This window comes from Microtus ochrogaster, chromosome 19 (genome assembly GCF_000317375.1).
Source record: "Microtus ochrogaster isolate Prairie Vole_2 chromosome 19, MicOch1.0, whole genome shotgun sequence".
Taxonomy (NCBI): Eukaryota; Metazoa; Chordata; class Mammalia; order Rodentia; family Cricetidae; genus Microtus; species Microtus ochrogaster.
In genome coordinates this window covers 41163265-41172366 of record NC_022021.1, presented here as the reverse complement: position 1 = coordinate 41172366, position 9102 = coordinate 41163265, and the positions used below count along the sequence as shown (strand labels likewise).

At 42.5% G+C, this 9102-nt stretch overlaps 1 long non-coding RNA gene across 2 annotated transcripts in view; it reads right to left on the bottom strand.

Moving 5' to 3' along the window:
* LOC113457157 overlaps window positions 1-9102 on the bottom strand; it is a 15731-nt gene that overhangs the window by 4815 nt on the left and 1814 nt on the right. The window lies entirely within an intron of this gene.

Genomic DNA, 9102 nt, shown 5'->3' with positions numbered 1-9102 from the left:
AAAAGAAAAAAAAAATCTTTCTGGCCCAGATTGCCACTTCCATTTCCTGGATTTTGAACTCTGCGGTATCTACTCTGTCATACGAAGGCATTTGAGTCCAACAGCTAAGCCAGGATGCAAAGAGTCCATTGACAGATTCTCCCAATGGATTTCCAGTGAGAAGTGGGAGAACTATCTATCATGGCTAAAATGTAGGTCATGGTCTCAAATGAAGAAGAAAAAAAGCAGAGAAGGAAAAGAATAGAAGGTCTTAAAATACAACTTCTTTCTTTCTTTATTGACTCATTGCTTTAGCTAATGCAGCATTTAAATTAAATTTTCATCTTCAGTACAAGTTCACTCTAAAGTATCTGGCATTTGACAAGAATCTAAGGAAATGTTTACTTAGTATACTCAAGGTCTGTGTGCACTCTCCAGTACTGTGAGGAGCAGAGGAGGCTGAGGCAGAAGGAAGAAGATGAGGATGAGGAGAAAAAGAAAGAATTTAAGGGAGGTCTGGGAACTCCCTTATCTTCGTTCCTGGTTATCCCAAGAGACTGGGGTCTCCTGGTTGCCAAGCTCCACTTAGAACTCAACAGAAGAGGCAGTATTTGGGGTGAGTACTTTCAAGAGCTTTGTGCTTTCTCTCTCTCTCTCTCTCTCTCTCTCTCTCTCTCTCTCTCTCTCAAATTTATTTATTTATTTTTGCAATTTTATGTACATTGTTGTTTTGCCGTGGGTGTCGGGTCCCCTGGAACTAGAATTACAGACAGTTGTGAGCTGCTATGTGGGTGCTGGGAATTGAACCCCGTCCACTGGAAGAGCTGTCAGTGCTCTCAATCACTGAACCACCTCTCCAGCCCCCGAGCTTTGGTCCCTTAATGGGAGGTATGATGCTGTCCAACAGAGAATCCCTGCACAGAATTTCCTGTTCGGACAGCATTACTTTCACCTCCTCAGAAAATTGTTTAGTAGAGTCATACTATGTCAGCTTCGGTAGTGTAGTGATTGATAAATAAATACATGGCTTCATTTATTATCATTTCCAGTTTAAAAACTTATTAAAGTTGTCCCTTGTGAAATTATTATTATTATTTTTTGCATTATCAACAGTACCAAGCAAGATAAGGCTGTACAACAGGATCCTCTCAGAGCTGGTTGGTAGGAAGACCTGTCCTTCTTTACACACTGTAACCTTTTCTTTTAGTAGATAATGGAAATTATATAGTCTAGAATATTTTTGTTGTCAACTGCCAGGAAGCTGAGAACTAAAGTCCTTGAGGAAATGCGCTGATATATACTGCTAGTTTTCCATGATGGCTGTTGATAGCCTCTGCTCTCCCTGGCCCAGGCTTAACATTTGCTAGATTCTCCCCTTCGTGGTTCTACTGGGATGCTGCAAAATTAATTCTAAAAACACTTACTGAGTGTGTTTTACAAGTGGGTTAAATTCTCCGTATTTGAAAAATGTAATACTTAGAACAATCTCAGCAAGTAGGCAACATCCTTCTCCAAATAAGAAAGAAGGAAGGAGCCATATAACGAATTCCCCCCAGGCTGAAACATTCCATTCTGTAGCAAAGCTCTGTATGTAGAAAGTAAACAACTCAAAGTAGCTTCAGGAAGTCCCTGAAACTGACCAGATCCACTAGGCTCCTCCCTGTCAGAGTAAGTCACAAAAGTTGAGAGTCGCTCTCAGGCTAACTGAAGTAAGCTGCAAAGAAGACCCAGAAAAGTCAAACTTGTAAAGATTCTTGAGACCAGACCAGCTGCCTGGGAGTAGCAGAAACCAGCCGAGCTGCCTGTTTAGACCAGATTTGGAAAGGACACACTCCTGCTTGTTGAACTGCTTGCAGGTGTGCCTTGTGCTCTAGATTCCCAGCTTTTGTGAGCTGTCACTTATGTTGGGGTGGGCTTTGGTGATGCAGCTCTCTCGGATTCATTTCTGCTCTTGTACAAAACCTATCACCTGTACCTTTGTAAGAAGAGAATTCATTGATCTGCCAGGTTGGACTTTAGTGTTATCTGTAGTTCTGTCTATCATGGGATACCTATGTTGTGTCTACCCAGAAAAAATTTTGCCAGACAACAGAAAGAATTTTTACAAAGCTACAAATCTAGAAAGTAGAACTAAGCTAGGGATTTAATTCATTGTCCTCTAACAACCAAGCATATGTGCTTAAGACCCAAGACGATCCATTTCTCTAACTATGTCTTCATTGGGAACAGTAGGTATCCCCAGAACCAGTCTGTCTGAATATAAACAGTTCTGCCACTGAAAAAGATGATTGAGGGGCTGGAGAGACGGATCAGAGGTTAAGAGCACTGGCTGCTCTTCCAGAGGTCCTGAATTCAATTCCCAGCAACTACATGGTGCTACACAACTATTTATAATGATATCTGATGACCTCTTCTGGACAGCAAGCATGCATGCAGACAGAAACACTGTATGCAAAATAAATAAATTAATATTTTTTTAAAAAAGAAAAAGATGATTGAAAGGATGGGTAGTTAAGAAACTTTGATTCACAGAACTTTTAAGAAACCTTTTATTAATTAAACTAGACAAAATAATAAATAGATCAAATAGTGAATCAGCATAGGAAAAATGAAACCTTATCTATTGGTAAAGAAATGTACCATCAGCCTTGCCCAGCTGTGAATTCCAAGAGCTACAATAATGACTAGCGTAGTAAAGACATGTCCACTGGAGCAATAGTGTTATGAATGTCATGGGAGTGGCCAAATACCCTTTGATGGGATCTAAGGCACACTCCACAAAATGAAACCCATTCTTGTCATTATTATTGGGGCCAAAAACCTGTGGCTAGTGAGGTCATGGGCCCTAGAGAAGAACTCTTTGCTATTAGTCTGCTAAAGGAAACTGACTCCAAATGACTTATTGTTATACCCATAGACTAGCGAACCTCTCAATTCTTGTCAGAGAAGCTTCTTTTTTCAATAGATGCAACTATTAATAGGGTCCCACATCTGCCAAGGTGCAGAGAATAAGAGAGTGTAGAATGCTCAGCCCTAAACAGGACTATGATGTCATCCTCTCCCCTCCCAAGGCTCAGGGATCATTGTGGAGGAGGGGCAGAAAGCCGGGAAGACACAGAGGCTGTGGGTGGCCATAGTGAAACGGTATTTTACAGGCACAGCAGTACAGTTCCGTGTGTGAACACACAACGGCATGGGAAGTGTGCACAGGAACTGTGCAAGTACAGGCCTGACAAAATTCCAGTATGGAGCTGGGAGCTGGGCACGGATCCTACCCCTAACCAAGGAACTACTGCTGGCAATGATATGTTCTGTGAAATGGGGGGGGGGGGCGGTTTTCTTTGTGGGACCTCTGGCTGTCGTCACCCGTGCTCCGGTGGAAAACCACACATCCAAGAATGTATGCGCAACACAAACTGGACTTGATGGGTCTAAAAATCAGAAGGAGGATACAAAGTTGGGTGAGTAGGGAAAGAGGGTGGATCTGGGAGGAGCTGGGGAAGAGAGATGAGTATGATCAAAATGCATTGTACGAACTTTTCAGAGAATTAGTTTAAAAAAGGGGGGGGGCTGGAGAGATGGCTCAGTGATTAAGAGCATTGCCTGCTCTTCCATAGGTCCTGAGTTCAATTCCCAGCAACCACATGGTGGCTCATAACCATCTGTAATGAGGTCTGGTGCCCTCTTCTGGCCTGCAGGCATACACAGAATATTGTATACATAATAAATAAAAAAGTATTTAAAAAAAGAAAAAAAATATACACTGTGGTGCAAGCTTGATCCTTTTAGCCATTGACTTTTGAGGTGACTTGCAATGAGCGTGATTGTCTCTGGAGATGTGACCGGATAAAACAGAGAAGAGACACGTGAGCTCTCGTGGGTAGTCAGAGCACACCTTGTAAATGGTCCCCATCACCCTTGGGAGAACAACAAGAGAGCAGCAGGGGGATCAGCGGCGTCTGCCTCATTTGGTATTCGTGAGTTTGCTTTTCATTGCGCCCCTTAATAAATTGTTAAATAGACTTTTATGGGTCCTCACTTCAATGTGCAACTCAAAACCACTCCGCACCTATGCAGAATTATTGGGTGTATTGGTAGAAGAGTTCTGGATGAACTGGTTTTCTTAAGTTCTTTTGATTGTACTGAATTTGTTTAATCTTATTGGAGGGCAAGAGCCATAAAAATCAACACAGCTGTGACTGATAGGTTCAATACTAGACCTGTATACAGAATATTTCAAAGGGTGAAAAACCTTTTGAATTGGGAAGCTGTCATAGCTGCGTTATGAGGAGCTAGAAGGAGGAGAAGAGTAATGTCTTGCCAATGTACAGTGTTGAACTGCTCTGATTTGGCAATGATTCTATGTAACAGTCCATTCAGACAGAGCTAGGAGGAAGCAAAAGGTTTATGCAGAAAGCAGAACATAGCATTGTGATCTGGGTTCATCAACATAAAAAGGTAACGTATCGATGAATAGGGAAGGCTAACTCCAGGTCAAAAACTCCTTGTTCCTGTAATTGCTATTCACTGATGCGTCACTTTCAAACCAAGAATGCCAGAACAGAGAGGTCATTGGCTCTAGAAGTCCAGCGGCCAAGCCTGATCTTTCTGTTTTGAGGTCAGAATGAGGTACATTCTTCATCAAGTGGAGACAGTCAGATACAAGTGAAGCAGAGAGTTGTGGGAGGCATGACGTTAAAAAAGGAAGTGCTGGGAGAGTCGATGAGAGGAAAGGCTCTTGGCAGATATTCCTGAGTACTGGCTAACTCCCTAGGTTATGTATAGTCTAGTCATTAAATCAGTACATGGGCAGTTACAAAAATTCCTCATTAAACATAGAATTTTATAACATGGCATTAAAACGCGTCTTAGCTAGGGTTACCATTGCTGTGATGAACGAAACACCATCACCAAAAGCAAGTAGAGGAGGAAAGGGTTTATTTGGTGTAGGAGTTCACATCACTGTTCATCAGGGAAGGAAATCAGGATAGGAGCTCAAACAGGACAGGAGCCAGGAGGCAGGAGCTGATGCAGAGGCCATGAAGGGGAGCTGCTTACTGGCTTTTTCTTTATGGCTTGTCCAGTCTGCTTTCTTAACAGAATCCGGGACCACCACTCCAGAGTGGCACCACCCACAGTGGGCTGTGCCCTTTCCCTTTCCTGTCCGCCTCTAATTAAGAAGATTCCTTGCAGACTTGCCTACAGCAACATCTTATGGAGGCTCCTTCTCAATTTGAGTTCTCTTCTCTCAGATGACTCTAGCTTGTATCAAGTTGACGCAAAATTAGACAGCACAGAAAGATAAGTTACCTTAAACCCCACTTCAGAAGTAACATAAATTCCCAGGGGGACCCACTGTCTGGGGACAAACCCTGCAGACACCCCCACCATTTATCTATAACCTCATTGGGACGATACTATACACACTGCACAGCAATTCCCTTTAAGCACATGAAAGCTTGCTTTGACACCTTTATTTGTGCTTGGTTTTGATGAAAACAATAAAGAAAATGAAACTTAAAAATCTTCCAAGAATACTGACACTCTAGCATGGGGGCCAGGGTTTTCCCACTGCACCATGTTCCCAGGGCGCATTCATGCAACTGTCTACTTTATTTCCCCCCATTCACACATTTCCAGCCTGGCTCTCTGGTTTCACATCACCTTATTGATTTGGAGATCAAGTCTTCACCCCGATGTTCATTCAGCTTCATTGGAGTTGGAGCTGCCTGAGCTTAAGAGACAAGGGAGTTAGAGAAGCTGCCTGGGATCTTAAGGGGTTCACTGGAAGAGCAGAGGCAGGCAGACGCTGGGATCTGGGCAGTGCTTACTTCTCAAGTGGGCCACGCAGCATCTTTTGATTTGCTTGTAACAGAAGGCTGAGTCCTTGATGTTCTGCTGGCTACTTGATTTTGGGTTTGCCAATTTATTCCGGGCACCATTCCTTGTACTGGACTTAAATCAGAATTATTTTCATTAGTTTAACGGAGCAGGAGCTGATCTGTGTGTAGAAGTGGGTCCCACTGATGCTGCAGAGGCAGACTTAACCACTCTCCCGCTCCGCAGCCCCCTTTGACAGTCTCAGTAGAGCTAGCAGATGTTCTACAACATTCTTTATGCCGTAATAGTTTATCCTCTAAAGTATTTAAGAGGGAAGGGAGCTCCCAAGTTGGGGACCATTTCCCCAAACTAAAGCCCTTACACTTTAATCCCTTGCTTGGTTTCTTGTGGCAACAGGCATGCCTTGCCTGGAAGAGCCCTTGCTGGCTGGCAGGCAGACCCCGTGTTCCCTTTGGTTTTATGTGGTTTGTTCATACAAAGTGCTGGTGAATAGAAATCTACTTGGGAACTGAGGGATTTGTGGGGGAATTACGGCGGATGGGAGGGTGTGAGAACTATTCAAGGAGACTCAGGTTGCTTTCGTCTGGAGAAAATTCTGCATCCTGCTAACAATGCCCACACCAGCCAGTTCCTCCCACTTCAAGCCTGGTGCTTCCTCCTAAACAAGGGTCTAGCCAGGTTTCCAGCTATCCTTTTACAAACTTAAAGAGCAGGTAAAATGGGGAGTTGGAGTTAAGCCATTTTCTTTCAGTGACCCAGCCTGTTGTAACAGGGAATGGAATTCAAATTTCTCAGTGGTAATCTTTGACCTTGCTCTTGAAGCAACAGGCCAGATTTCTGTTGTAGTAGACAAAGGGTATCTTAAAGAACCAGTAAAGAGAACACTCTACTAGAAGTCCAACCCATGTCAGTCTGTGATGCCCCGAGGAAGACACCACAGTAAAAAAGCAGCTTCTGCTGGGCCCAACATTACCAAAAACAAATAAATTCAAATAAAATTTAAAAAAATCTTTCCTTACCCATCTGGGTAGAATATCGTACTCAATTTTCAACCAGAGCTTCTCAGCCCTTTCATTATTACAGTGATTAATATTTTGGGCTGGATAACTGTTGTGGGAGTGTCCCCAGGCCTCTATCAACTAGATGCCAGCTCCGTCTCTCCAACTCTTATGTGACATTGCCAAATGCTATCTGGGAAGCAGGACAATTCATAACACCGATGAAGCCAAGGTTACTCTTTCCTCTGGCCCTGTGAACAGTGAGGCTGGGGTTGGAGAGGGAAAAGAAAAAGGATGAAATAAACCCATATTTTGATATTTTCCTTTGAAGAAAAAATCTTAAATGTATTTAGGGGAAAAGAGTATACATTACCCTTTCATGTATAATACTGAAATTACCCTTGGCTTGTAATTTGTTGGTGAGATCTGTTAGTCCTGTGGCTGGAATTTAATACTAGTGGAGTGGAATATACTTTGGGTCTCTCTAGTGACACGGGCAGGAATAATTCAAAGCCACCTCAGGCAAAGGTGGCTGCACACACATCTTTGTCCTGTTTTCATTTTATTCATCTTGGGAAACGGAGGCTGCTGCCGGGCCTTGGTGGGTGGTGGTGGAGGTAGGACCAGGGAGTCAGCGGTGAGACTGGAAGGTGAGACCAGGTCTGTCAACATAAACCAATGTCAGGGACTCAACAGAGCCATGATTTTAAAAGCTGAATAGACATAGGGTGACTTTTTTTTTGAAACTGGGTAATTTTAGTGACAAAGAGTCCCTTACATTGCAAGCAATTTTGTGGCAAATCATTTAGCAAAAATAAATAGCTATGGAGCATTTTCTTCTTGATGAAAACCTTTATAACGTAGGTGAGGGCTTATTGGAACAAGTTATACAGGCAAACAAAATGACTGCAATTCACGATATAAGCTGTGTAGTCTAGCTTGGTGGTTTTTTTTTTTTCTTAAATCCTTCATTCTTTTGAGAAGGAAAACATCCTTTTTCATGGTTGTCATGGTTAACGTTAATTAAATTTGCTGTGAATCATATCCTTAACCCTTTCAGCTCCCACATTCATTTGTCTGTTAACATTCACAAGAGGTAGTGCAATGATTTTCTAAAAATCCAAAGCTTCCTTTGCTCAGATGCTAACTCGCCGAGTGTGTGTATTTTAGAGACGTTTTGAAGGAAACATGCTCTGAGATGGTAGAAGAGTGGAGAAAGATGAAACCAACCCACCCCTCACCATTCTCTCTGCCCCTATTGAATCTCTCCCATCCACGAGTGCATGAGCTCACAGGTGTGGTGCTGTGGATTGAAGTCAGGGCCCCCAGCATCCCAGGGAAGTGTTCCGTAACCGAGCCACACCCTTGGCCTACTCTCCTTTTCCTTTGTTTATATTTTTTTTCTTATTCAAAATGAGGTGAACAACTAAATCTAATCGGAGACAGCATCAAGGAGACTTGCAATCCTGTTTATCAGTGCGAGCTTTTGCCTCCTGTTTCCATGGTAACCAGTGATCTGCAGTCCAGTCACACCTTTAGAAGGCTTGTTTTCTCTCTCCATCCCAAAACCCTAGCCAGAAGCACCAAAGGTGTTGAACAATAATTTTCTTATCTGTTATTTTCAAAAAAAAATTAAACATGAGGCTACATAAAGGAAGACAATTCCTACAGGCTTATCCTGCAAACACAGTAGAAAGGTCTATTAATTTGAAGATGATCACTGGGATAAAAAGTACCCGAATTCTAAGTGAGGGATGTCACATGGTGTAACACCCACCCACCCCGACTCAGCTCCACATACTACTTAGCTCCTTTAGCAAACAGTAACTATCATACATTATAAACATTCATCTCATTAACAGAGTGAAACAGAGGCTCGCTTTAAGAACTTTAAAAATGACTCATCGACTGGCTTTCATTCTGGTATGGTTTTTTTTGCCTCCAGAGGACATTTGACCATATCTGGAAACAGTTTTGGTTGTCATAATTGGTTCTGGTGTGGGAGCCACAGCACCCCAAATAGGTCTAGCGTCATAGGTCTCTTATGTCATACTGACATAAGAGAAAAAAATGCTCAATTGAATAAATCTCATTTGGGACCTGATTTCCTGTTCTTGTACTGTTTGATTTCTTAATTAGTTTAAGCAGGGGGAAGATGGGAGGGGGAGAGGAGAGAGGTTGAAAGAAAGATCTATCTATCTATCTATCTATCTATCTATCTATCTATCTATCATCTATCTATCATCTATCTATCTATCATCTATCTATCTATCTATCTGTCTGT